Here is a 26,716-nt window from a genome sequence, read left to right on the forward strand (position 1 = left end):
AATGGAACTCTGTCTTGATGAAATGAAAAGAAAAAAAGCAAGCCTTCCTAAACCAAAACCCATGCACCAGAGTGTTTCATGTCTTAAAAGAAGAAACAAAAGACAAAAAAAGAGAGAGAAAGCCATGCAGAGTGGGTGAAAAGGAAGTTCTTGAACCCAGCAGCATTGCCCATAGGATGGACTGTTCTTAATCACCCCATGGGTAATTGAAGGAGATGACAATCTGGATTTGCAAAATACCAAGATCTGGCTCTGTAGCCTCTTTTTCTTGGCTTTGCTCTGTTTCTCTTTGACAGTTATCTGGCTGTGATTGCACTGAGTTTGTTCCCTAAGAAGGGACAGACTCTGCAAGCTTTCATTAGGCCAGAAGTTACTGGAACATTCTGGGGTGAGTGACAGAATCAACAACTGCAAAACTACAATCAATATTTCTCTGTATTGAAAAAGGGTCAAAAATAAAAATGCTCCTGGTTGAAATGACACAAGTTTCTTTCCTGAATTTTGGGGAGTGCAAGGGGTTGGGTGCCTCAGTAGTAAAAGCTTTTGAAGTAAGAGATCAGACCAATATCAGCTCTCACATTCATGAAGACTAATGAAGTATAATGACCTTGATATTCAGACACCTCATTCCTGAACTTTGGGGTGGGTGACAGGAGTAGATGGAGATGATTCCTGGGCTTTGTAAGCCATACAGGGCCTAAACAGATCCTAATGCAAATCAGAATAGCCTTAGGCCTGCTGGCTTATGCTCTCATTTTTTTCCTCTGCCTTTTTAGGCTCTGAAAAAATGGACACTATTCAGTCTTTCTTCTAAGGCACAAGTCTCCTTCTGACACAACATTATCCTTCTGCTAAGTGGTAGCAGATGACAGAGTCCAAAGCACTGCACAAACACGAGAGCATTCCTGCCTCTCACACAGGGCCCCTTCCCAAGAAGGCAATGCTGTCACAGACAACTCTGCCTTTGAAAAGAAAAAAAAAAACCAAAACAGTAATAAAAGCCAGGTTTGTGATGCTGGTCCATCAGCAGGTGGTACTGTGTAGTCAGTTTATAGTGAGCGAAGTGAGAAGGATAATATTGTTTTAAATTGGGATTTGGAAAGGTTAGCATCACATCTGACACCTCCCTGAAGGGCAAAGCTGGAGAGCGACACACCAGAGTACACACCAGAGGAGGGGCGAGCACGCAGTGGGTGTGGTAAGGAGATCTGAATAAGAATAGAGCTGAAAAGCTGAAAAAGAAAACAATGTAGTGCATGCGAGTTATGAGAAACTGGGGACTGACCTTTTGCTTCTCTCTGTTGAGAGGCAGAGACAGGCAGAGAGCAGCTGCTCTCCTGCTCACAGGGATGCTGCTTCCAATAAGCCTCACCAGTCAGAAATCCAGGCAGAATTCAGGCAAGGAGCAGATAAGAGGGCTGAAAAAGAACATTCCTTGTTATTTTTTAAAAGCAATGCATCATAGGTCAAATGAGCTAGTTTTGTCCAAGCTCAGTAAAACCTAAATCTTAGATGACCTAATGTAAACATCAGCAAACCAGCCACGGTGCTGGTGGCTCACAGAGGAGCATTGTGCTTTGGAGAAACCTGCTTGAAGCAATGCAATAAAATGAATTGACCTTAGGATGGAAAAATCAATTTTTACAGAATTATTGGGTGTGATCTAATGACTGCACTGAATAACCCAAATTCCAACAATGGGTAATGCTTTTAAGCACGTTACCAGGTTTTGTTTCGTGTATATGTTGCCAAAGTAATCCCATTGCACACACAGAAAGTAGTCAGTGAAACTTCACTTCTGCTGAGCACTTTGGAGAGCCTTCCACAAGCAAGCAATCTGTTACTTTATATTCTAAAGAGGTTTGCCTTAAGGCCTCCCCCACCAGCAGTCAGCAACATTCTGACAGTCTCCAAGGTCTGATTGCTAATGAGGAGAAAAAAAATATCACTGGGGAAGAGGGAAACCAGAGATAAATAAGATATTTTGCCCTGTTTTTTTCTCCAAGCACACCCTAGAGCAGAGCCATGTGGGACACAGGTTTGATCCCACTGAATTTTTTTGCTGCAAGGATTTTGGGGCAGGGAGCGTTTTGGAATTTCCAGAGCGACAGCAAATGCTGCCACAGGAGCCAGCACAAAGGAGACAAACAGGGAGTGGTGCTGAGGGGCTGGGGACTTCAGGGCACTGAGAACCAGGGTGTGCTTTTATGGGTGACCCTCTTATTATGGATAACACCATTCCAGAGCAGGCACTCTTAAATCCTGCTCGTGGGAGCAGAATGTCACTGCCACCCCATGGTGCCTCTCTCCTGTGTTGTTTTCCCCAGAAATCCAAGGATCATCTGCATGGCAGATGCTGGGTCTTCATCTGACAGAGAAGCCAGGGCTGTGTGCCTCTCCTTAGAACCATGGAATTATCTCTCCTTGTGCATCTCCAAGCAATGGGCAGCCTGGCAAATCTTTGGTTGTGTAGCAGCATCCAGGGTATCATTAAAAACAACCTGGGTTCAAAATCCAAACTGTCTGTATCCACCTTTTTAAGGACTTCTTGGCCTTCTCTGTATTTATTTTGCTATTTTAGAATAATATTAAAAATTCTCCTGGGCGTAAATAGAAAATAATTTCTTAAAATCATCTGGAATACCCAGCTTCCTCACAGATTGCTAAGTGAACACACTTATCCCCTCAAAAACACCAGGGAATGATGATTTCCTCATTCAGGAATCGAATGTTCATTTTCACGGGTCATTAGAGATGGATAGCTCTAAAGGTAGTCTAAACCTTTAAACTCCCCTGTCTTTTAGTTAGGGGAGAAAACCAGGAGAAAGACAAAGAAAAAGGAAATAATGAACATTTGCAAAGCCACTAATGAGCTATTGTGGGTCATTACTTTTATTTCCAATAGGAATTTAAATTACAAACTGTTTTGAGACTCACTTGCACTAGGCATTTACTTCATAATGAATGTGACTGCAATTTTAAAAAGCTGGTGTGCAGGATGGTAGAGAGGCCATAAAAAACCCAAGTTACATATTGAATTCAGTATACACATAATGACCATACTATTTCTAGGGAATTAACTTTTTTTTCCCCCTAACTTTCCAGACTCTGAATCATTTTCTAATAGGATCTCAACAGGCAATAGTATTAAAAATGTGTTAGATGTTAGCATCTGGGCCAGAAAAAGCATGACAATCTAATATAGAGACTCTAACTAGGGCATTCATCCAAGCCTGCCATCCATCTTTCCATTCTCTGTGGTCTCTCTCCCACTTCAGGGTACATGGATTGAGCAAGTCCTTGGAATAATGGCATTTAAATGAGGAAAAACCTACCTGATGATGTTTCCTTGCCAGGCAGGTTGCAGGTCCCAGAGAGCTGATACCCAAACTGCAGTTGTATCCCTGTCAGTAATGCCAGCTTGAACACAGGAGTCATTTCAGCCCATGGAAGCAGATTAAAACCAGCATTCCTCTAAAGGGAAGAGAGAGCCCCAAGGAGAACCCCAGCTGTCATGATCTTGAGACTTGATTTTCACTCCACAGTGGAACTCAAATGAAACCTTTCAAGGATTCTCATGAAAACTTTCAGGGGGGAGAGACAAGCCAGAGCAATGAACTTGCTGGATGGGTAAGATCAGCAAACTGGAACAGCCACCTCGGGATAAATCTGAAAAAAGGAGCTGATTGCCACCTTTCTGTACTCAAGACAGAAGATTCAGTTTCAAGATCCTTGTTTATATTAAACAAATCTAAAAATCACCATAAAGCATTCTCATCTGCAAAACTCATTCTTTTTCACTTTCTGATAAAATGGCTTCTTTGATAGAAATATTTTTAGAAATGCCTTTTTTTTTTTTTTTTTTGGTGATCCTAATCCTTAAGACTTCAAGCAAAAAAAAAAAAAAAATCTTATTTTGACTAGCATGAAATTCACTGCCTAGATTTAAGATGTCCATTTACCCTCTTCCTATTTATCACAGTAGAACAAATGAGGTGAGGTTGGGAAAAGAACAGTAAATACCTAAATGAAAAATACCTACATCTTTCCAGTATGTGCACTTTTTCTGAGGTACCCAGGGAAGCTAAAAATTAATCAATCAGCTGCACAGTGTACAGCTGCACCTCATATTTGGATGCTAGTGAGCTTGATTAAAGTCTTACTTCAGTAGGGCAGACTGCTAAGAAACCAAAGCTGTCTTTGAAGGCTTAAAATTGCCAAAGGCAATATGAAGAGGAAGAAGAAAAGGCATTTTAAACAAATTAGCCCATTCAAGTGTTTTAGCTTAGGAATCTTTGCAGAGAATGAAAGAAAGCAAATTACTCAAATACACTTCCAGTGGGCTCAGCATGCAGTTGTTGTGTTCCCTCCCTTTGGGACAGATTTGCATAAAGGAGCTGAACTCAAGTTTGGTTCAAAACTTGTAACTAAAGCTTTAGTGTTTAGAGATATTTTGTTTTCCTGCTCATGCACACGGAATGTGGTCAGAACAATGGACAGGACCTCTTTGGACACTGTCTAGTCTGCAGGTACTTATCATTTTACAGAATCATTCAGAAGCAATCTTTGTTTTGAAAAGCAGTTTTAAAAGATCAATGTAACATCAAGATGCTGCCTCTTTTTCTAACGTGGACATTCCAATTCATGCCAACCCACCTGCCTGCATTAAAAAGCAAATCTCTTGCAATCATTAATCTATATGGGGACACAGAGAAACGTGAATTTGGCAAACATTTCCCTTCCAATTGCTGGGCTTCACTTATAATTTGCATTTCTGCCTGGCTGACCCCATAAACACATTAGTCCAGTTGAGCTGGGGTGCTCTGAAGTCAAAATCTATTTAACTGAGAACATTTTGTGTTCTCTGTACCCCATTCTAGATGCCCCACAAACAGGAACATTTCTGTGTTTCTAATATCTCCAGTGGCCAATAGAAAGTAATTTCTGTGCTTAATTTAGTACTGACTCAGGAAATGCCCAAACAGGACAGAATGGTTTTTGTTATTATCATTATTATAATTATTATTATTGTTTTAAGCAAAAAACAAAACGAGAGGGAACAAAAGTTGAAGCCATTGAGAGTGCATGGTGTTTATTTTCATTCCAAAGGAAAAAGATTTACTTCCAAGGCTTGAGTATCTGCAATGTCCTCATTAGTCAGAGTGCATAAAAACAACAGAGAGAGGAAACAACATCTGAGCTGGAAAAAGGGGCTACCCAGATGTTACAGGACTTTGAATTCCTACCTGTGTGTGGCTATTACAGACACTAAGGTAAAAAGCAGAGCAGTGCTCATTTTTATTGCAAGAGAGACTACGTAAGCATGGGCATTGTGCTCTAGCATGTTCCATCCATTATTCACTGATATTTTTGATGTACAACTTTGCTGCTGCCACGGGTATTTACACCAAAACAACTTGTGAAGAAGCTGCTGCATAAAGTACTCAAATTACTGGGAATCCCAGGAAACATCAAACATTTGGTTCTGCATTTTGTTGAGAGTATGTTCAGAAAAACTCCAATTTTTTGGCCTGGTATTCTCATCTGAAAACATTCAGGCTCATAATATTTCATGAGAACATTTACACAGAGCTGCTTTGAGGAAAAATAACTTGAAAATGAGCAATAGAAACTTCATTTTGGCTTTAATTATAGTTATTATTGCAGATCAAGGGATATTAAAGTAGTCCACTGCAGATGGACTCACACATATGTTGAATCAGAGGTTTGAAGGGAAATATTTCATTGGCAAATTGCTCCTAACTCCTTCTTGCTGCACCACAGGGCAAGCCAGTCAGTCAGACAAAAATTATTAAAAACACTTTCTAAAGTTTTCCCACTGGGAGCAAAGAAGAGCACTCATTTTCTTATATTAATGTTTTATAAATACAGGCTGAATTCTCCCTAGATATTTGCTAAGGTGGGGGTGAGTCTCTTTACAGAACATTTTGGGAGTGGGATGCTGTGTTCACACTTCTGGCAAGGAGGGGAAGAAAGGAAAAAAATTGGTTTGGACAACTTTTTGCACCTCCTAAACTATGCAGGACTTGTACAACTGGAAAGTAGAACAAAACCCTACAGCAGAGTAGTTAAAGGTCTCCTCATTGGGATCTCTCTACTAAACATCTCTTACAGGAGTTAAATGCTCATTCTCAGATTCCTCTGTGGTAATTTATGGGGTTCATCTCCCAGCTGAGAAATCTCACAGCAGAATAAAGCATTGCTTGATCAAGTTCCTTGATCAACTGGTCAAAAATCAAAGATCTGGCTCTTAGAACCCCTCTCAAATGACCAATGTGGAAGATTTAAGACACAACCACAGGCCTTGCTCACACATTTTGCTGTAATTATAATTACAGAAAGAGACCCTTGCACAGTATTTGGAGAAAGACAAAGATGAGCAATGGAAACTTCTCCCACACCTGGAGAATGGCATATCATTTTAATATCTCATTTTAAATTGTCTCCTACAAACTTCAGTACAGGAGCAGTGGATGAGAGTTAGGTGGGTCAGTTTGGGATAAGGGAACGAGCTGCTGAGCTAGATGAGGATTTAAAGGAAAACAACTTGATTGAGAAGTTTGTCCTGCAGGGAGGGCCCAAAGAGAGGACCAGAGCAAGAAGTCTGGAAGGTTGTTTTAGCAGATTGAAATAGCCAGACCAAGTCCTTCAGCCAGCATGAGCAGTCAGAGCAATCTGAGAAGATAAATAGAAAAAAATTTAACATTTTCTCTCCTTCCGTGACTGCCTTGCTGATGTGACTTTGCATGTTTGCTGTCATGCCCAAGCACATGTGGAGTGCAGTCAGAGGCAAAGAGGAGGAGGGAGAGGCAGTAGGAAATCAAACAAAAAAGTCCTATGAAAAGAAAGTCTGGAGTAAAAATAGCATGAAAGCTCTGGTCTGTTATCACGGGGCCAGATGTGGCAAGGCAACATATCTAGAAATAGTGTGGGCCTCAGATGGTGTTTCTGTGTCCATCTCTGTTGATGCTGGTGATATATTACCTTTATTACTGCACTCATGTGCACCCACAGTGCAGTCTCTGAGCTAGAGTGCAAACCTGAGTAATTACATTAATTTATCACACACACCTTTGGCTGCCTCAGCACCTCCTCCCTCCTGAAATCTCTTAGCCTTTGTGTGAGAAAATTTTAAAGTGTTTAAGAGGGAGGAAACCAGTGGGGGGGTCTATAAAATCTGAATGAGGTATTACAAAATACACCCTGGAAATATGTTGGCTCCTTCCTTCTTCTCTGACAGTGCAAATCAGGAGTAACACAAGTGTAGTCACACTACTGCTCTACACAAGGACAACACCACAGGTCAGACCCAAGAACCACAAGGTGAAATTGCCTCCAGCACTAATAAAGCTTAATATCTCTGTTAAAATTATTAACCCTAATTAGGGTCATTAGAGCTCCTTAGCACTAGCACCTCACTCATTCATCTATGTTTCAAAAGCAGGGCAGGTTTTGTCACCACTGTTAGTGTTCAGGGCTTACTGCAGAACACCTCTGTTAATGAAGAATCCCCTTCATTTTTACAGACTAAATTAACCCTTGTTTTTTCTGCTCCCTACAATGAGATTTTAAAAAGTGAGCTAATAAGAGTCTCACAATTAAAAAATCCCACTCCAAGCAGATCAACCTTTGCAACACCTAAGGACAGACAACAAAGAGCAGCACTGAGCTTTTACTGCCATGGAGTTTGGGCAGAGGAAGTAACTAGAACACTACACCAGGAAGAAGAGATAAAATTTGGTATTTTCAAGAGTCCTTCCTGGCCCCCCCACACCTCTTTGTGTGGCTGCTGGTACTCACAGCTTCCCCAAGGGCAGGACAATTAAATAGGTTTTAGTATTAATTTCACATCTGCACCACGAAGGCTTCCTGGACACTGGCAGCAAGAAAACAGCTTCTTCTGGGTCAGGAATCCTCATCTTCTGAACTTTCCCTCCACAGCCATCAGGTGGATGAGATTTTTCAATTGTCCCCATCTCACACAGACCCCAGCACACCTGCAGAGTGATGGCTTTTACCTTTGTAAATCTCTGATTCAGGTGAAGGTCTCAGGCTGCTCAAAGCAAGTCTGTGAATAAGTTCTCATTGATACATTTACACACACAGATCCCAAAGAGATTTTTGGGTGCAAGGGGAAAAAATTCATCTGTTTCTTTGAATGCAAAATTATATACAGACTCTTAGACCTGCTTGAAATGTTCAGGCCACCTTCCATGCAAATAGATCCTGAATTTCATTTTTCTCAGAACCAATATAATTTCCCAAGAATCTGTAATTCTGCCTGTAGCATTCCATCACTGACCAACTTAATATTTTACACTCCAAAAATCAAATTAGAAACTTCCACAGATATCATTATCATTTTCCCCATTTTCCTGATATAACATCTCTCCTTCATCCCTTTCTGAAAGTCCTTTTATCTCCTCTTAACAGTCATGAATGCAAACACAGAGAGAGGATGGTTCAGCTCTCTGTGCTCATGCCAGTTGAATGCATCCCACTTTTAAAGAAGTTTAATTCCAGTTCTAAAGAAGTTTAATCCTACTTTTAAAGGAGTTTCTTCTACTGGTCTCTATCTGCTTCGAGGTTACGTGACTGAAATCCTGAGATCAGAACCAGACACAGGAGCAGCTTACTCAGCAAAGCAAGTGAACTATTTTAATATAAATCAAATCTAACAGAGAGTGTGATTAGCTATCTAGTTTAATATCACACAGCAGGAAAGAAGATTGAATAGTAAGGATTTTGCATCTGAAATACACTGATAATCCCAATTCTTTGGGTTCTGATGGCTGGGCTTGTTTGTGTATAATTTACCTTAGTCTGGCAGTCTCAGTTTAAGAAGAAATTAAAGAAGTCAGCCTATAAGAAACCAAGATCTTGTGATTTCCATCATCCTAAAGGGCAGATAAGGCCTCTTTAAGCTACTGGTGACAACCTGAGAGCTCAGAGACAAGCAGGCACTTGGTTTAACATCAGTGCACAGAGGTCTGCCTCAGCTGGTGCTCAGGGTCACCCCACAGCATTGCCCACCCAGGAGATTCCTCCTTGGGGACATGGAACAGACAGGTGCTGGGGCCAGCTCAGCTGACAGTGGGAAAATGCCCACATGGGAGAAGCAGGCACAGCAGAGCTGTACAGGATGGCTCTCCGTGCTACCTACAACAGATCTTTCAAAAACATAAAATTCTAGCATCTAAACACTTTTAATCTTGTACAGTAACTTTCAAAGCTGATCAGACAGAGCCAAGGAGTTGTCTGATGCCTGAAACAAGAAGAAATTCCTGCACCCCCATTTGGTTATCATATTCAAGATGCTTCTCCCCTTTTCTGACTCTGTTTAGTCTTTAAACAAGAGAAATGCCCTTCAGTGATGCCATCACACCGTGCTGCTGGATAAAACCCGGCCTCACAAATTCTGAGAAATCAATTTTGCACAGATGAATCCTGCCACCTTTGATATGCAGAGGGGAAGTCTGGCAATGAATTCCTATTGAAAATTGTACATAGCAGAGGGGAAGTCTGGCAATGAATTCCTATTGCTTAAAATCTGATCTCGATGCACAAAGCGAAGCCCTGAGATTAGAGAAACGCATTTGCTTCTGGGAAATATTCTACATGCAGGAACGTGTTCAGAAGGCAGCTCTTCCTAGCACAGGATTGTGATCTCTATCTGCAGCCCTTTGTTCAGAAGCAGAAAAAGGAGGGAAAAGTGGAGAGATCTGGGTAAGAGGCTTCAAACTTACTGATACAGCTCCAAAGCTTTCATAACTTGCTCCCACTCCTGCAAAGGCAGGAGACCCACAGAAGCAATTCCCCAAATGAACCCTCAGAAATCATTTCTTCATCTAATTAAAATCTCTTATGATCCACATAATCCAAGAATAGCAGATGACAGAGCATTACTGTCCACCTCTTTTGGTGTATAAGCAGAAGTGGAACAAAAGACAGTTCAAGTGAAGATTTCCAAATACAGAGACATGCCCAGGTTCTACCAGACGATTGCTAAAGGTTGATTTAATCAGGGCTGACACTCTTTTAAGGACCCAGTCAACCTTTCTTAAGTGATGCAAAATAAATGGGGGCAAAACTCCCATTAATCTGAAACTGAACTCGTAGGCTTTATGAAAGCTGACATCTGCATATGAGAAAATTACACATGGGTGATCAAAGTTTCCCTCTGACATGATCTATTTCCACATTTATAGATTTGAGGATTTTATGTTTGCCAGCAGACACACATTCCTCACACACACTGGGCACACTCCTTAAGGCCCATCCTGGAAAGATGCTCTGCAGACTCCAGGCCTGAACCTCCTGCTGCTGCCTGCACTGGGGAGCAGGATTTGGAGAGGGAAGGGCTCACATGTGATTCATGACCGTGTCCATCAAAGTGTCCATGCAGATCTGAGCCACTCTGATGGTCACACAAGGGCTCAAGGTGCAAGTGCAGCATCCCCCAGCAGCTCCCCTCCTCCAGGGTGATGGAACAGCAACAAACCCAAACTGTTGCCTGCAGAGGTTTATGTTCACAAAACGGTGGCCAACCACTTTGAATTGATGCAAGCCTCCCAGTGCCAATGAAGATATTTAAGCAACCAAACCCCTGCAGCCAGGAATTACAGCTGTACCCTGGGGACAATTAATTAACTCCCTTTAGCTGAGGAGGAGCTCAGGGAACAGGCAAGCTGCAAGGAAAGGTTGTGATGATGGGACTGATCTCTTAGGGCAGGATGTCCCACCAGCAAAGCACAGAGCTCATCCCAAATTCCCTGAAAGACACAGAAAGGAAAACACCTGTACCTATCCAGACACCAAAAGTCCTTCCAGCACCTTGATCCTGAATTCTGAGCAGCCTCAGGAAGCACACACAGTATCAATGGAATCTCCCCATATCTGGCCATCCACGGGCACGGGACAGAAGCCTCCTGATGAAACTGGAGGCTCAAACTGGACTTTCCAAAGTGTGCACCAGCACAGATGTGCTGACAAATGTGTGCTGCAACTGGCAATGTTGTTTCCTCTGCCTTCACTATCACTGCATCCAGAATCACTTCCATATTATTTTCTTAGTTCAAGACCTTGAGGGAGAAAAAGAAGGGAAGAAGAGAGGGGAGTGTAACAATCTCTCTGTTAAATCCACCTCATGTGTGAGCACATGAAGCCAGAGGAGTGTGCTGCCTCATGCTGTGAGTGTGAGGCTCAGCTTTTGGCAGTGGAACAAAACCCTGGGAGCAGTCTGGAGGCATTCACATGTTTTGCTGCTTTCTTTGGCTACTGTCAAAGCAGCCTAAGCCCTGTGTGCTCTTTACAGAAATATGTTTGCACGGCATTTTTCTGAAAAGGGTCACAATGAAAATACCTGCCATTGGGACTCCTCCACCCCCTCCTTAAAAAAAAAAAAAGTTATTATAAAAAGCTGGTTTTCACATTTTTCAAATAACAACAGCAGCCTTATCCATAAGGAAAATCAAAACAACTGGTTAAAATTATTCTTTTCTCGACTACCCTCTGCATGCCTCATTTTTTATTCATCACAGCAGATATTCTCTCCTCTCTGAGATCCTACCAGGATATAAAATATATTCAGACTTTGCTGCCTAAGGAAGGCCTGAAAGCCTTCAGAGCTCTTCTGAGGCCGTGCCTTTGACAGGGGAGGAAGGCAGCACACCTGAACCAGCTCTTTCAGAAGCAGCAGATGGCTGTGGGGCATCAACCCAACACTCACTCTGCTTCTGAAGCTAATTTAGCAGCCTGCAATGACTTCTCTGCTGCCTTGGCTGGGCAGCCCCTGGTGTGTTTTGAAGTTGTACTTTGACTTTTGGTGCCACACAGAATCCATTTTGTCCCAGCTCTCCAAAATGCCTGGACTGGAAGTGGAGCTGTGATCAGCTGCCTAATTACCCTCAATACCTGACACTGCTTTGTCTGGGCAATTCAGGGTTAGGAATGGTCACCAGTCACCTGAGTTAGATCCCCTCTGGAATGAGTGCTCAGGACAGTGGGAGCACATGGGAGAGGGAGGACTTTAATCATGAACCAAATTACAGCCTGGACCATGAGCCAGTTGCTCTGGTGAGCTGTCCCAAGAGGGGCAGAAGAAAGGAAGAAAATCAAGAGCACATCACTTTGGAAATTTCCATCATCACCAAGCTCACTTTACACCTGAAGTGACAGGAATTAAATGAACCTGCTGCCGTTCCCCCAGGAGATCAGAGAGAGCTGTTAAAATGTCCCCATGAGTCCAAACCCAGCTTCTCTCAGTCCTGTTCATTGCTGCAACTCTTCAAGTCTGCTCCAGCTTCCACTGGCTCAAACTTTCTCCTAGTGCTGTAAAAGATGTGAAGTATGGCAGAAAGGGCAAAGGAGCTGGATTTGATTGTTCTGGGTCTTTGCTCATGGTCTGATTGAAATACGAGGCATTATCTGCTCTTTGCATCAGAGGAGCCTCAAACCACTAGCTCTGAAATGAACCCCTTTGAGGCTCTCTGATAATGCACTTCTGCAAGTATTTCACAATCAAAATGAGTCTTGGTATTTCTGAAAGATGCCAGAATCATGCCAGCACATCTGCTTAGGCTGGATGACTGACTCATTTGGCCAAGGCCTGCTGCCTCTGTTTCCCTTTCCTAATAAAATAAGGATAAAAATTAAACCCTCAATTGACTGAAGTTCTCATCTCAGTTCCAAATATTTTTTTCCTCCATTTTTTTAATGGCCTTCAGGAAAGGAGAATGCTTGGGTTTTTTTCACTGCTGTCATTCTCATCTGTTGTTCATCACAAAACAGATTGAGGGATTTTATTGATACTGATATATGTCTGATCTTTACACGTCAGAAACCAAGGCAGAAAAGCATTTTGGAATGTGAAAAATACAGGAGATATAAAGAGGGAATGGAATGGAATAGAAAAGGGAAAATTCTATGTAAAATATAGTTTATTAAGAAAAAAGCTGAGAGAACTCATCCTAAGCTTGAGATAACAATATGTATTAAATAAAATAAAGTGGCCTCTGCAAGTGGAATACAATGAGGAACACTCTAGGATCTTTCCTAAGGTATCAGCTATTTAGGAAAAGCACTGGAAGATATCACTCAGTGAAAGAGGTAGGAGAATATATTAAAGGCGCGTGTAAAAGAGTTTTAATTTAATTAGATCGTGGCCTGATGATGGGCACTGGCCCTTCACCTGCATGGTGCCTTGGTTTTAGCTCTCTCTGGAAGGCAGAGTAGGGAGAATGGATTGGGTAGATTGTCTTTAAGGCATAGAACAGAGAGAGCAATGTCACCTGTATAAAAAATTAACAAGTGCAACAACTGCAAGACTGTCTTTGTTTCCCCAAATCTGTTGAAGCTGTGGTGTGTTTTACACATTAACCTCTCCATCCCATGGGCAGCACGGGGCCAGATGATGCTGAGGTGATAGGTCACTGAGGCAATAAAGCTATGCCTTATTAATGTCTGTGCTCCTAAAAAAATGCACCCCCAAATTCCTTCCAGACATTCAACCGCGTGATGGAAGTTTTATTTGTGGGTTAAACCATAGAGCAAACTGCAACCCTCCTGCCCTCTTAAATCATGCAGCCTCCTTGGAATGACTGAAATTCCCTCTGAGTTGCATTACCCAGAGTTTGTAAATGTCTGGAAGGCATAAACCACTAATGCATGTAATTTTTCTTTTCTCTCCCGCCATTTCTCCAGCTTTCTCACACAGATCTCTGCTTTTTCCCAACCACTTCAAGAACGGGATAGATTTCTGTCCCAAACCCCATGCACTATCTCTCCTGATCCAGGGAGTCACATTTCACTGAGATTCAAAACATGCTTGCTCCCTGAACAAACTGGACATTCCTTTTTGCCCTGCCCAGGGCTCTCTGCTCCAAACCAGGTGTGACTTGGAGTGGGCACCCCCAGGATTCCCTCCAGGGAGGGATGGAAGGCCTTGAAGAGAAGTTATTGATTGACTACAGCCAGGAGCAAATACCTCCATGCAGTGCTCAGCACTGCATCACCTACCCTGCTCCTTTGGATCCTCTCCTTGGATGAGTTGTTCCCATGCAAAGCTGGTTCTGCCTCTCCCCACAGGCTTCCTTCTGCCCAGCACTGAAGGTTTCCTCCTGCAGAAGACACACAACAAACCTGTTCAGCAGTTCTGTTCTGCTCCCCATCCCTTCTGCCAGGTTCACTTTGCATACTGTCTAGCACTGGTTCCCAAGGATATTTTTCACACACAAGGAGCTTCTATCCCCTCTGAATACTCTCAAGTTAATAGCATATTCAGAAGGCACTTAATTCATTTCTGTACTCTTCTTTCAAAGTAAGGCACTCAAAAGCCTCCAACACCAAAGCCAAGGTGATCTGGGCCACTTCACCTTTAATTTTGTGTCTCTCCAGCTCACTAAGATAACATGCTCTGCATCAAAATCTGTTGCTTGGGTTTGAGCACTTGGATTAATTTTTATGCATAAGCTTTACCTGGATCTCTCTCAAAAATAATTTGACAGTCCTCTTGTGGAGGAGCTTAGCATGAGCTCAGGCACTGCTTCTCATCCTTTCATAATGCAAACTCTTACATCTCAGAGCTGTGTGCACCCAAGGTCTTCTCTCTGAGTCACCAAATCCATGCAAGAGTTACTCACCACCACCACACTAAAATCACTCTCACCTCTGAAGAGCACAGCTAAGAATTCTGACATAAAATACCTCTGGTAAAAAGCAAAGGGGAAAAAAAAATGTCCCTCTCCTCTCAGTTTTATACTCAGAGGGATGGCAATAATAAAGTAACAAGGTTTTTTATAAATCTGTGTGACACTTCAGCTGTCTCAGCTACTTATCCTTGAAATTTAAAACTCCACTTTATATTCTGTTTCAGGCTTAACCTCCAGAAAACTTTATAAAAAGAAATGGAATTTTTTTGACTTCTTGTGGTGTTTACACCTCTGAAAGGTGATGACTATTAAGTTGGCAGCATCTCCAAGAGTCAAAAACAAACTAATCACTTAACATACACAGACAGGCTGAATGCAGATAAGGATATGAAAATCAACTTGCTTTTCAAAACTCACATTGACAAGTCAAAACTTCTTCCATTTATGACACTAATTCAGAACAACAGGGAGGTTCAGACAGAAATACACAATTTTGGCAGGGATTTTCAAAAAAGACAATGATACTAAAGGTGGGTGAGGGAGGAAAATAAATGAAACACAAGATTTCTGAGGCTGAATAGTTTGATAGAAATGTGAATCTTGCAGGGGGTTGTTTTCAGCACGTGTTCCTTTGCTCCTGAACCTTTTCCCCCATGTCCTCAAGGTCAGAGATTTGTAACCACACATTACTGTGTTGGCTTTGACCCTCAAAACCCCATCTTTAAGATTTTTGCTCTTGTTTACTTCAAAGGCAGGGACTATGCACAGCACTGCAGCTCCTGCCTTGGATCTCACAAGTCTCTACCACCAGCTGGCAAATACCTGTGTGCCAGTGAGCTCCTGTGTCTGCTGTACCTGGGACTCCTGTAGTGGATAAATAAACACTGAAGTGGCACAACTAGTTCTGCATGAAATCAGTGAATAGGCTGATTTGGTATATGCTAACAAACCTCTGCTCCATTCGTTCCCTCCTCCTTCCTTCTGTTAAGAGGATTCCTCTCTCCTTGGGCTCTTTTTTTTTTTTTAATTATTATCCTCACTTTTTAAACAGGCAAGGATACTTCTCAACCCTGTGTGTTTCTTTGAACCTCTGCTCATTGCAGCTAATCACTTAATTGTGGGTTGGTTGGGGATACCAGGCATTCCAGATGAGCTTCTCCATGCACCAGGCAATCAAACCCTGCCAGATTTCCCAACTGCGCTCAGCTGGGTGGAGAGAACTCCGGTGGGTTTGGCAAGTCAGCTGCTCCCACCACCCACACCTGCACAGCCCCATTGGTGCCTTGTTCTTCTTTCTTCTCCCCCTCGTCCCACCCACCGTGGCAGCTGGGCCAGGAGGGGAATTTGTAGTTCAGCAGTTCAAAAGAAAGCTGGTTCTGACAGCGGTGTTGGGGCACGGCTGCTCTGTTCTGACTTGCCTGCAGCCAGCAAGATGCTCCAGCTCTCAGCTCCCATCTGGAATCCTCCTGCTGTCACACCAGGCAGTGCCTGGCATTCCAGGCTGCCTCTTCAGCCTGCAGATGGGCAGAATTCTCTGCTGACATCTGAGGGAACTTGGTGCTGCCAGGCAGATGGGAGCCAAGGCATCAAAAAATCCACCCTCTCAGCTTTTCCAAAGCAACACAATAATACCATGCAGGCTCCATGGCTACATAAAGCTCCAGTGAATGTGGGATAAGAAACAAAATAAAAGCAAAGGCCTTCAGCTTTAAAAGCACCTCAAACAATGTAAGGACTTATTTTTCCTGTTGTATTATTTTTACGACTGTTTTTATTCTCCTTACAAAATGCTCAGCATTCAAGCAATATTAAAAGCACCTGAACATTGAACATTCAAAAGGACACAGCCAACACTTGAAACTTTTTTCCTTCCCTTTTATCTACACCTATGAGAAAAAAAAAAAAAAAAAAAAGCAGAATGAAAACACAAGTTAATATTCCTGGAAAACCAAAAAAAAAAAAAGAAGCTTTTCTGCCTCTAGACTCCCAGCTGCCTTTCAACACAGCCACAAAAATGCACTCCCTGAAGTCCTGCTGACACTCTTTGTTGATTATGGTGCACAGGGATTACCTGACCTGATAAAGCTGAGTTTCTTCCCCTCCCAGTGGGGCACTGCTCATTTCTGGATGCAAACAGAGTTGTTCAAGAGAAGCACAGCAAAGATAGGGAGAAGAATTGAATGGTATATTCCTTCCTACAGAGCATGGAAAATAAACAGGATATATAAGTGGAAAGTCATTCTTTCCTTCCATTTCCTTGCAAATCATCTCTATTGGCTGCAAACTCAGCACTTCAGCTGGCAAGCAGGCAAAAACCTGCCCAAGAAAATGGGATGCCCTGGTGCCAAGGTCACTTGGCCATTATCCCCAGGAGGTTCAGGAATTAATCTAAGGTCAGACACCTCCTGTGTGAAACCAGTACAGGAAAGTTGAGTCTCACCTACTTCTACCTCACCAACCATGGTTTGGAAACAAATATAATTAACACGAAGGGAAGAATCTAATTCAACTTTATTTAAATGTGATGGTGTTTGTTTAGTGCTCAGCATTCTGCTCCCTCCAAAGGACACTCTCCCTCCATCTTCACAAGCCCATGGGATAAACAGAGGCCCAGGGATGGTGACAAACCAGACTGAATCGAGCTTGTGTTTATTATGTCCTCATTTTACCCCCTGCCTTATCTGTAATTAAAATCTCTAAAATGTTTTGAACTTTTCTCTTATCTCAGCCATGGCACAGCCCCCGGATGTGATGAATTGAAGCAACCTCTTGGAGGGATTTGGGCTGGCAAGAGGGAGGAATCTCTACCTGCTTACATTTTTGTTTGGCAGGATTAAAGAGGAGGGCTCTATGAACCAAACCAGTCTGAGCAGGGCTGCTCTTGGCAGTGTCAAAATACGACCCATGTGGCTGGTTTGATTCCTTGGTACATCCACAAATTCCCTTGCATGGGGACTATAAAGCACAAACCAACATTTTAATTTGTGACAAACAGTTGCACAAAGTAATTTACTGTGAAAAGATCTGAAGTAACTCAGCACCAGCCTTATTCTGATTTTTTTTTATTATTATTTCTACTATCTGTAATTACAGGCACGAAATCCAGGTAATAAGTGGGTTATATTTTCTGCTAAGAAAATGATGTCTATAATTACAGGCACATGTTCAGCTGAGATACTGTGGTATCCAGTGCTTCCACAAAGATGATAATTGTCAACCTTTGCACTGTAATTAAGTCTAAATGGGAATCCTAATCATTTTCCAAATGAGCAAACAGTAAGCCTATCTTGATTGGCTCTGTTGTGGCAATGAATGAAACTGATTTACTCTATGAGTTAATTAAGTTTTATGAAATCCCATGCCCCCCTCTCCTCCAAACCCACGTCGTCAGCAAATATTTGAGCTAATTAGTTCTGTATTGTTTTAGTGCTGTGTGATAGCATTACCTGCATTGTCCCATTAATTATCCCTTGGTTTTCTGCAACCTTGATTTCAAATTTTCTCCCTTGGAGCAACTCCTTTGCCTTTGATTCACCTGTTCCTTGGGTTCACAGGCTTCTTTTGCCTTTGAGGCTCATGCTTTCAGCAGGGCTCACAAACAAAAGGGGATGCTGTGCACTTTGGTGCTCAGCTTTCCTAACAAATGCTCTTTATGCCTCTGAGGGTGACCTAAAGGCTCGGTGTAAGTGAGCACATCTCCAGGCTTGCTGTGCCCTCCCATCCATGTGGGACACGTTTTCCCATCAAATGCCAGTGCAGGCAGCCCAGCAGGACTCTGCTCAGCCTGGACCACACGGGGAGGGAGAGTGGATGGCTGGAGGCAATGTGTCATCCCAGGGAAGATGTTATGGTACATGAGCCAGCCAGAACCAATGGAACCTGCCCTTGCCCTCTGCTCCCACATTGAACACAACATAATTGTTTTGGAAGTGTTCAAAACTTGCGTGGATGTGGCACTTGGGGATGTGGCTTGGAGGTGCTGGGTTAGCAGTCAGACTCTGTGATCTCAGAGGAGTTTTCCAACCATAAAGATTCTATCATTCCACATCATTAAATCAGCTGCAGTTAGGCCATTTGGAGTCTCAGGTTGATGTGCTCCATGCCTAGCAATTAGCATGTAACTGTGCAGAAGAGTCAAGAAACTCTTCCACATCTCATCCTCAGTCTCCCCAGAAAGCCACAGACAGATAGGGGTTCAGGTAGAGGTTGGTAGGAGCTGCCACAGCTGGGAGTGGAGAAGAAGAAGAATTTTGGATCCCCTCACCAGCCAATAGAGCACAGGCACATAGGGGCAATACATGCACACTGATTTACTATCTGTGAAGACCAGGTTTTGTTCCCCACTATCTCTGGTCCCTTTACTTTCTCCCCCCAGTTTTCCTAGAAGAACATATTTATTCTTCCTTTCACGAAGGACTTGAGCTGCAGAATAAATGCAGAGTAAAGTGTTTCCAATGCACTTGCTCAAATATAAAGATTTGTGCAATTTAGTGGAAAAAATCACAGAGCTGAAAAAATATATGTGCTTCCTGTGGCAAGAGCACCTGAAAGGCAATGAAATTCCATTACCTGAAACAAGTCCATAAACAGCATTACATAGCAGCCACTTGTCAGTGCTGGATGCAGTTTGTGGGAAGCCACTAATTGCAGCTTTCATAAAAGGGTTTGACTCCCTTCCAGGCTGATGCACGGAGCATTCCAAGTGGGTGATTGAGGAGCTGCAGAAAGCCAAATGCCCCAGCCACAGGGGAAAGCTGCCACTTGCAGCCTCCCTCAGGAGAGCTCCCCAGCTGAGCAAGGTGCTGGCCACTTCCTGACAAGTGCCTTCCATCCTGCCAGGGTCTCCTCCTCCAGCAGGGCCACCCTAAAAATCAGGGATCTGGGGGAGCAGGAATGGCAGCGACCATAACGGGCAGGCTGTGGGTCCAGCAGATCCCTGGGATTTAAAATCATGGGAGAGCTAGGCAGAAAGACTAAGATTGCCATCTGTTTGCCTAAACAGAGACAATGAAATGTCCCCTGAGATGTGATTCTCAAGACTCTGGGGTCCTAGCACAGAGAGTACTGGACCTACAGAGACATCCTCCTTCCTGGACAGGCAGCTGGAGGTCAGGTGGGGCACGGCCAGCAGCCCAAGAAGTTTGGGATGGTCAGGCAACACCCATGGCACAAATTACTTTCCCATGGCCATACAGTGAGCCTGCAGCAGAAGCTGCTTTTCCAGTCTAAGGCTTTAGCAAAAGACCTTTCTTCCTGATTACCTTTCTTCTTATGTAACCTGGGCTCTCTTGGAGAACAAATGAAATTTAAGTCAAAAGCATTATCTTGGTTCTGAATCCAAAACACACAGGCCTCACCTCTGACCCCAGCATTGCTTCATGCCTTGCCCCCTGGATCTATGGGGATGACACAACAGGACATGCTTGACTGGCAGGTGGGGAAGCTGGCATGCAGCAGTGTGATTCATCCATCCTTTCAGAGCACACACAGAAGACAATCTGCTGATGTTTGGATAGTTTGCATGTCCTTATCTCAGTGGAACTTGTTCACACAAGCCAGGTTTGATTATTATGTTATCTTAAGCCTTGCCCTATACTTGTCCTAGTAGCTGAAAACAAGTTCTTTTAGCCAAGGGCTCCAAAATTATCACCCTTTTTTAAAAAATAAAAATAAACTGATTGGTGATTTAAAAAAAAAAATTAAAAAAAAAAAGGGAGAGAGAAGGAAAAAAAGAAATAAAAAGGAAGAGAAAAAAACAGAACAGTATTTTCAGTGGCTCATGAGCTGGAAAAACAACATTTTTTAATGAGGGAAAAAAAAAGATTAAGGCCACTCACAGCTGAAAAAGCAAGCACTTATTAAACCAAAATATTTAATGTTCACAGCCGTTCAATGGTTGGAAAAGCATGTTCTAATGACCATGTTTAATAATGTTTAGAGCCACCCAGGGCCTTGAAAAGCAACTTCTTGCCTAACTTTACAGAGCTGCTGATCCTAATAAATAACATGCATGTTGAACCCACATGTGGTGAATCAGATTCCCTGGCTCTTCTGGGGAGAAAAGGGTTAAAATCCTGAAGCAGAAGATGCCCCTCTACTTTAGGGTACCTGGTGGAGAGAGGAGGGGAAGAAAGCAAGTGCTGCAGAAAGAAGCTGTGATTTTTGCTACTCCAGGATCCAGAGGGTCACCACATTGTCTCCATGTGAGAAGTTGTAGAATAAATATAGGTTTTCTACTGCCAGGTTTGTGGTACTGCAGACACCCCCCGTGTTTTCACAAACTGGGAGCACTGGGAATTGCAACTGGGCAAAGGAGGCCAGGGACAGGTTTTTATCCGTGTTTCCAAGCAACCTATAACATAAAATTCTTCTTCAGTTTAATAATCTTATGTCTTGTCCTGGGGCAGAGTCCCAGCTTCATTCAAATTTCATCACATTGGCACAGAGGATATTTGCTGGGGAATGGTCCTGCTTTAGCTGCTCCTTGCTCAGAAACAGCCTGTGCATATTGAAAATTGTCCTAATTCTGCTGCTCTGAAAAAAACACCCAGGGTTTGAGTATGAGCTGAGGGGCTGTGGACCTCTGAGCCTTTCAGCAGCACAACTGCCTTGCATTTGAACCAGGGCTGCAATTTGTTGTCAGCATTTCACACTCCTCTAATTTTCATTTGTGCAGAATGAATGCTCAGAGCCATCTCGCCTTGCTGAGGGGATGCAGGGAGTCATTCCCATCCCTCTGGGCATCTGGAGCCTTTCCAGCAGCTCAGCATGCTACCTGCAGAGCAATTTGTCTTTGCAAAAATATTTTGCCATTTAAAGCCACTAAGTGGCAGGGAAAAGCAAGCCCTGAAATACAGAAATGCACATTGTGCTGGTTCACACTGAGGGGTTTTAATGCAATGCAGAAACCCCTCCCAGAGACACCAGGCTGCTGCTGCTCAGAGCACCCTCTCACCAGCAGAAAGAGGAGAAATCAATGGGTGTTAATCAAGGTATCAGATGAAAGGAAGATCAATCAACAGACAGAAACTGGACCAGTCTGCTGGCACGATTCCAGGCATGTGACCAAGGCTCAGTGCAGATCAGGGCACAGCAGAGGCTCCCAGCACAGCACCAGGGTGACCATCAGCTGCAGGGTTTCAGCTCATGCCCACCCCATCCCACAGCAACGACCAGCCCTGAGCTCAGCCTCTAATTGAGATGATGACAAGAATTGCACTGAACGTCTGACTTCAGCTGCCTCAAAGGAACTGACATTTCCTGGGCAAATGTTTAATTTTGGGTGGCACTCATTTGCAGTGTCCCAGCTCATGGCAGTGACTCCAGCTGAAAGGAGGTTCCCATTCAGGACAGGACACACTAACCTGAATGCTTACAGTGGCACAGCCTTGCCCTCCAGCCCCAGGGACACAGGATTTTATTCAGAGGGAAAACACAATGGTTAGCTTTCCTGTGCTGAAATGCTGGCTTTGTGTTCCCAGCTAAAAGGCATGTGCAGCTTTGGTGGAAAGCCATATCTGGGAGGACACAGCAAGTAACAACAAGGCAGCCAGTGATGGGGGCACCCCATGGCAGGATTTGGGGTTCAGGGGTTGGAGAAGAGGGTCACAATAAATCAGCAAGTGTGCAGCTGAGTGAAGCTTTTAGGGAGCAGCACACTGGATGATCACAGATCTGACACAGAGCCCAAGACATTTACCTCAAGAGATCATTTACAAAACTCATCTCTACATCATCCCATCCTGCCTGGTCCCCAGGAGCCCTTTGCAGCCCCTCTCAGCCCACTTCTCCCTGTGAACAAAGAATTTAACACAAAACTAGCTGGGTCTCACTGATGCCAGGACATCACACAAAGGAGTTTTACTGCTCCACAGCTGCAGACAACAGAACCTTTCAAAAATAGGCTTCAAGTCCCTCTGTTCCTTCCAGAGCAGGGCTGCAGGTGATCCCACCATGTCCATCTCCATGTCCACCATCTACCATGCCAAGGGGTGACATGTGAGAAAAGAACAGGGTCCTTCTCTCTCCTCAGTGTTCACAGCTGGAGATTTCAACCATTTTCTATGTTCTGCACCCAGCTGGGTTGCCCTGTCCTCAGTGCCAGGCCCAAATTTTTGAGATTTTCCTAAAAATCCTGAGAGCTTTCAATACTGGCATCACTTAACGTAGAACTTTTTAAATTTTTTTTTTTATATACCATGCAATTAAGAAACTGCCCTTTCCTCCCTCCTCTTCCCCCTATAAATTATTCTTAATTGGAGCTGAAATGGAAGTTAGACTGATGCTAAAACACCAGGCAGAGAGGGCTGCAAAAGGTAAGCATGGGGAAGGTATTAATTGCTGTGGATCAGCCCAAAAGAAGGATCCTGGAGGGAAAAAAAGAAAAACCAACACAAAGGACTGAAGGTAGCAGCTCAACAGGACACATCTGTTGCTGCTCCCAGCAACATTCAAGCATCCTGTAAGAAATTTGTGGTCACTTCTCATGGGACTTTTCCCCACTTTCTGCAAACATCCTGACAAAATCCTACAGCTTAGCATCCCCAGCAGCTCCCACCACCTGCTCCCTCCAGCCTCCAGCCCCGGGCTTGTCCAAGCTCTCACAGATCCTGTGCAGATGAGAACAGGCTGCAGGAATCCTGGGGAGGAAGCACATGTCTGTCTGTACATCTAAATGAAAAATGCCCCGGATCCAGTTTCCTCCCGTTAAGACCGTACCAAGCACTGGTGCTGCTCTCTCCTCAGGAGCTCTAGGGAACCACCTTAAGCCCTGTGGCAGTTCTGACAACAGCTGCAGCAAGATTAATGTTCCAACTGCATTAGTATCTTAGTGGTACTAAGTGGTTTTTCATATATTTGCTCTTCCACAGTGGTACTAGAGGATATTTACCCACTGGGAATGCTCCACTTTAAACAATAAAAGGACATGAGAATGTTTTCTCCCATACCAAATTTTCACTCACGATTCACAATGAATTTATTGGGATTCATCACGATTTAGAGTAATGCAAACAAAGCAAAAGAGAAATAAAACTCTGGATCTAGGGAGTAAGGATGTTACAGCAAAGAATGCTCTGCTGTAAAAGGATGCCCCAGCACCCTCCAAATTTCTCCTGCTCCAGGAAATTTTATAGGGTGAGAGCTGATGAGAAAACTGTATGGAGCAAGTTGAAAATGTCATGTCAAGAGAAGCCGAACACAGTAAACTGAACTGGCATGGTTAAGGGAAATGAAGGATGGATGGGGCTGTTGGTGTGAAAGCTGCACTTATGCTGAGCTCCAGAGGTAATTAATAAAGGGAATGGGGGCTGGCTGTGGTGGGAGATGAATGGAAACAAGCAGGATCCACGTTGTCCTAAGGAACAAGAAAATAGCCCTAGAATCTGCAAGTGTCATTAGAGTGCAACAGGGGCTCACAAGAACACGAGGAGTTAAATCTTCCATTCACTTGACAGGACATTTTTTTTCTTCTCTCTGAGAAATAACCTGGATAGACTCTTTGGAACAGATGTTTTCTACCATCCTTGTCATCTATTTTCCAAATTACCCAGATATTAAGTGATTATTTCTTATGATTTCAGCTCGAGAGCATCTGGATTCCTTGAAAACTCCCATCACTTCAGGTTTCCCTTCCACCTCCTTTGCATCCTGTCTTCCTCTCTTTGGTCTCAAAATTAATGTTACCCCCAACATGCTGATATTCTTGAACTCTCAGATCTGGCAGGGTCTTAGTTCCAAGAGTACAGGCACACACACACAGAGGAGAGGGTGTTAATTATTCATCATGACTACTGACTTTTTCAAAATCTTGCCCTTCTAGTCATAGTTTCAAGGACAATTGATCTGAGTCAATTATAAAATTTATGTAGTTGTACTATCATTCCTCAGAAGTCTTTAAGGAACATAAACTATGCAACCAGTGCTCAGTCCTGTGCTGCAATGAGGGAATTGCCCTCCTTCCCCTCCCATCTGCTGGATCTCTGTCCTAATGGTCAAATCCATGACTTTGCTAACAAATGTGAGGCATATTCCAAAGGTGAGGCACTGTCTAGGATGCAGAGCACAGGCCTGGAGAGCTCAGTGCTGGAACATTTACCAGTGTGTGACCTGAAATTTAACACCAAACAACAGGATGGGCAGCACCAGCAAGGTGGTAAAGGCAAAAATGATTGTACAATTTAAAGAAATTAAAGATCATCTCCCAGCTGACAGCCTGATGCCCTTTCCAGGTTTGTAACAACATGGCATCTTGAGATCTTTAATTGCAGCAAACATATTTTGCTAGTTTTGTAACAAGATATTACATCTTCAGTTTGCCACCTGCTGCCAACGTTACTCCATGTGCATCCTAAATCAGGAATCCCTCACTGCAGCTGCACATTTCCTCTCTCCCCAAATCACCAAACACCTCTGTTCCCCCAGCTAAACTGACTCATTAGTTCACCACATTCTCCTCTGCAGCACAGTGATAAAAAAAAAGGAGTTGGGATTTCCCATTTGGTTTTCCAATAAAGATTCCTTGATGGAATATACCAGGGACTCAAAATGACTTTTATTTGTCTGCCTTCAGGTCATTTGTGGTGATTGCTTGGTCTCTGCAGAGGTTCCAGCTGTCAGCACCAGCACCCAGAGCAGCACACTGAGATATTTGCAGTGCCTGCAGCTGTCACATCCCACCCTCATCACACTGTCACCCTGGTTTTTTAAGATTTTCTAAGCCTTCTGATGTTTACTTCTTGTAACAAAGAAATAAATGTAAATAACTGATTGTTTGGCATTCTTTTAGGGAGGAGGAGAAATTTGATGGAATTTGTTGGTTTTTCCAGTGTCATTGGAGAGGTGGCACTTTCACCCTCCAATCCACTGTCACTTTTGGAAATCTAAGAGTGTTGGAGTCAGGACTGAGGTTTTGCTGCTTGCCACAGCCATCTGACACCATTGCTGCTGAATTGGCACCACTGAGGCCAGTGAATGATGGGCTGAATTTTTGTCCCACCTGCATTTTGAGCACTCAGCAGCTCCCAGGCACCAATGCCCTTCCTCACAGTCACATCCATCACAGCTGGCATTGATGGATTAGCCAAGGACTGACTGGACATGAACTAATGAGCAGCACTGGGCTGAGGCAGACATGTGCTAAAAGGGCAGCATAATGGGAGCTTTCATTCCACAGGATGCATCTGCACTGGAGCCCTTGTGCAGCCCTGCAAACCCTGCAGCCTCTGCTCTGTTTGGGGTGCAGAGCCCTGCACAGCTTCTGACAGCAGGTGTAGGCAGTGCCCTTGCCCCACGTGGAGTTAAATGAACATTTCAGCCTCTGTGGAGGTGCCCAAACCCACACTCTTGGGGAAGGATAGGGCAACCCATGAAAGGCAGTAAAATATCTCTGATGTTGACACCAGGACCAGGGTGGAAGCTGTGATGGCTGAATCCTGTTCTGAAAAACAGTTTAAGTGACAAGGAGGTGGCAGAGACAGTTCCCAGGACCACAGGGGACAATGAGGCTCCAAAGGCACCCAAGAGCATCTCAAGTCTAAGAGCAGAGCACTCTGGCATGCTGGTGTCTGTCTGGAAGGACAGGGCTCTCCTACAGCCTGGGAGCTTGCTCTGGGACCAGGATCCCAGTTACCAGGCTCAGATCTGCTCCAGCCCTGCCCCATTCCTTCTCTGAACTGCCTTGCTGTCCTCTGTTGATCCATGACTGTAGACCTTGAAGAATCTCCACATGCTACAGCAGAAATCTCCCTTTTCAAAAATCTCCCTGCACTAGAACTACCTAGAAACCTCAGAAACACCCAGTTTTATCTGTGAAATGCAATGTTTTCCCTCTCCACAAGATGCTTTACAGAGTACTTTCCTCAACACCCTGGAGCCTGCAGCAACTGTTTCCCATTTGTAGCATCTTTTATTTCCCACATGACACGTGTGACCAAACCCCTGATGTAAATACCGTGGTGCTGCATATCTTCATGAGTACACACTGACACATTTCCTTTTGAAGACAACTGGCAGCATTACTGGATGCAAAGAGCAGCTGGAAGCAGGGA

At 43.7% G+C, this 26,716-nt stretch overlaps 1 long non-coding RNA gene across 2 annotated transcripts in view; it reads right to left on the minus strand.

The window, feature by feature from the left end:
* Positions 1 to 1,291: 1,291 nt before the first annotated feature.
* The window catches only part of LOC127059990 (uncharacterized), a 41,032-nt gene continuing 15,607 nt past the window's right edge, over positions 1,292 to 26,716 (minus strand). The window contains exons 1-4 of one of the 2 annotated variants that reach the window (XR_007778434.1): positions 14,497 to 14,577; positions 14,038 to 14,138; positions 3,336 to 3,472; positions 1,292 to 1,418 (exon numbers count right to left, since the gene is read on the minus strand). This is a non-coding gene — a long non-coding RNA (uncharacterized LOC127059990). Of the gene's footprint in view, positions 1,419 to 3,335; positions 3,473 to 14,037; positions 14,139 to 14,496; positions 14,578 to 26,716 lie in introns of those variants that run through there. The other variant, XR_007778433.1, reaches the window with a different exon arrangement.

The sequence above is a fragment of the Serinus canaria genome, chromosome 10 (assembly GCF_022539315.1).
Source record: "Serinus canaria isolate serCan28SL12 chromosome 10, serCan2020, whole genome shotgun sequence".
Lineage (NCBI taxonomy): Eukaryota > Metazoa > Chordata > Aves > Passeriformes > Fringillidae > Serinus > Serinus canaria.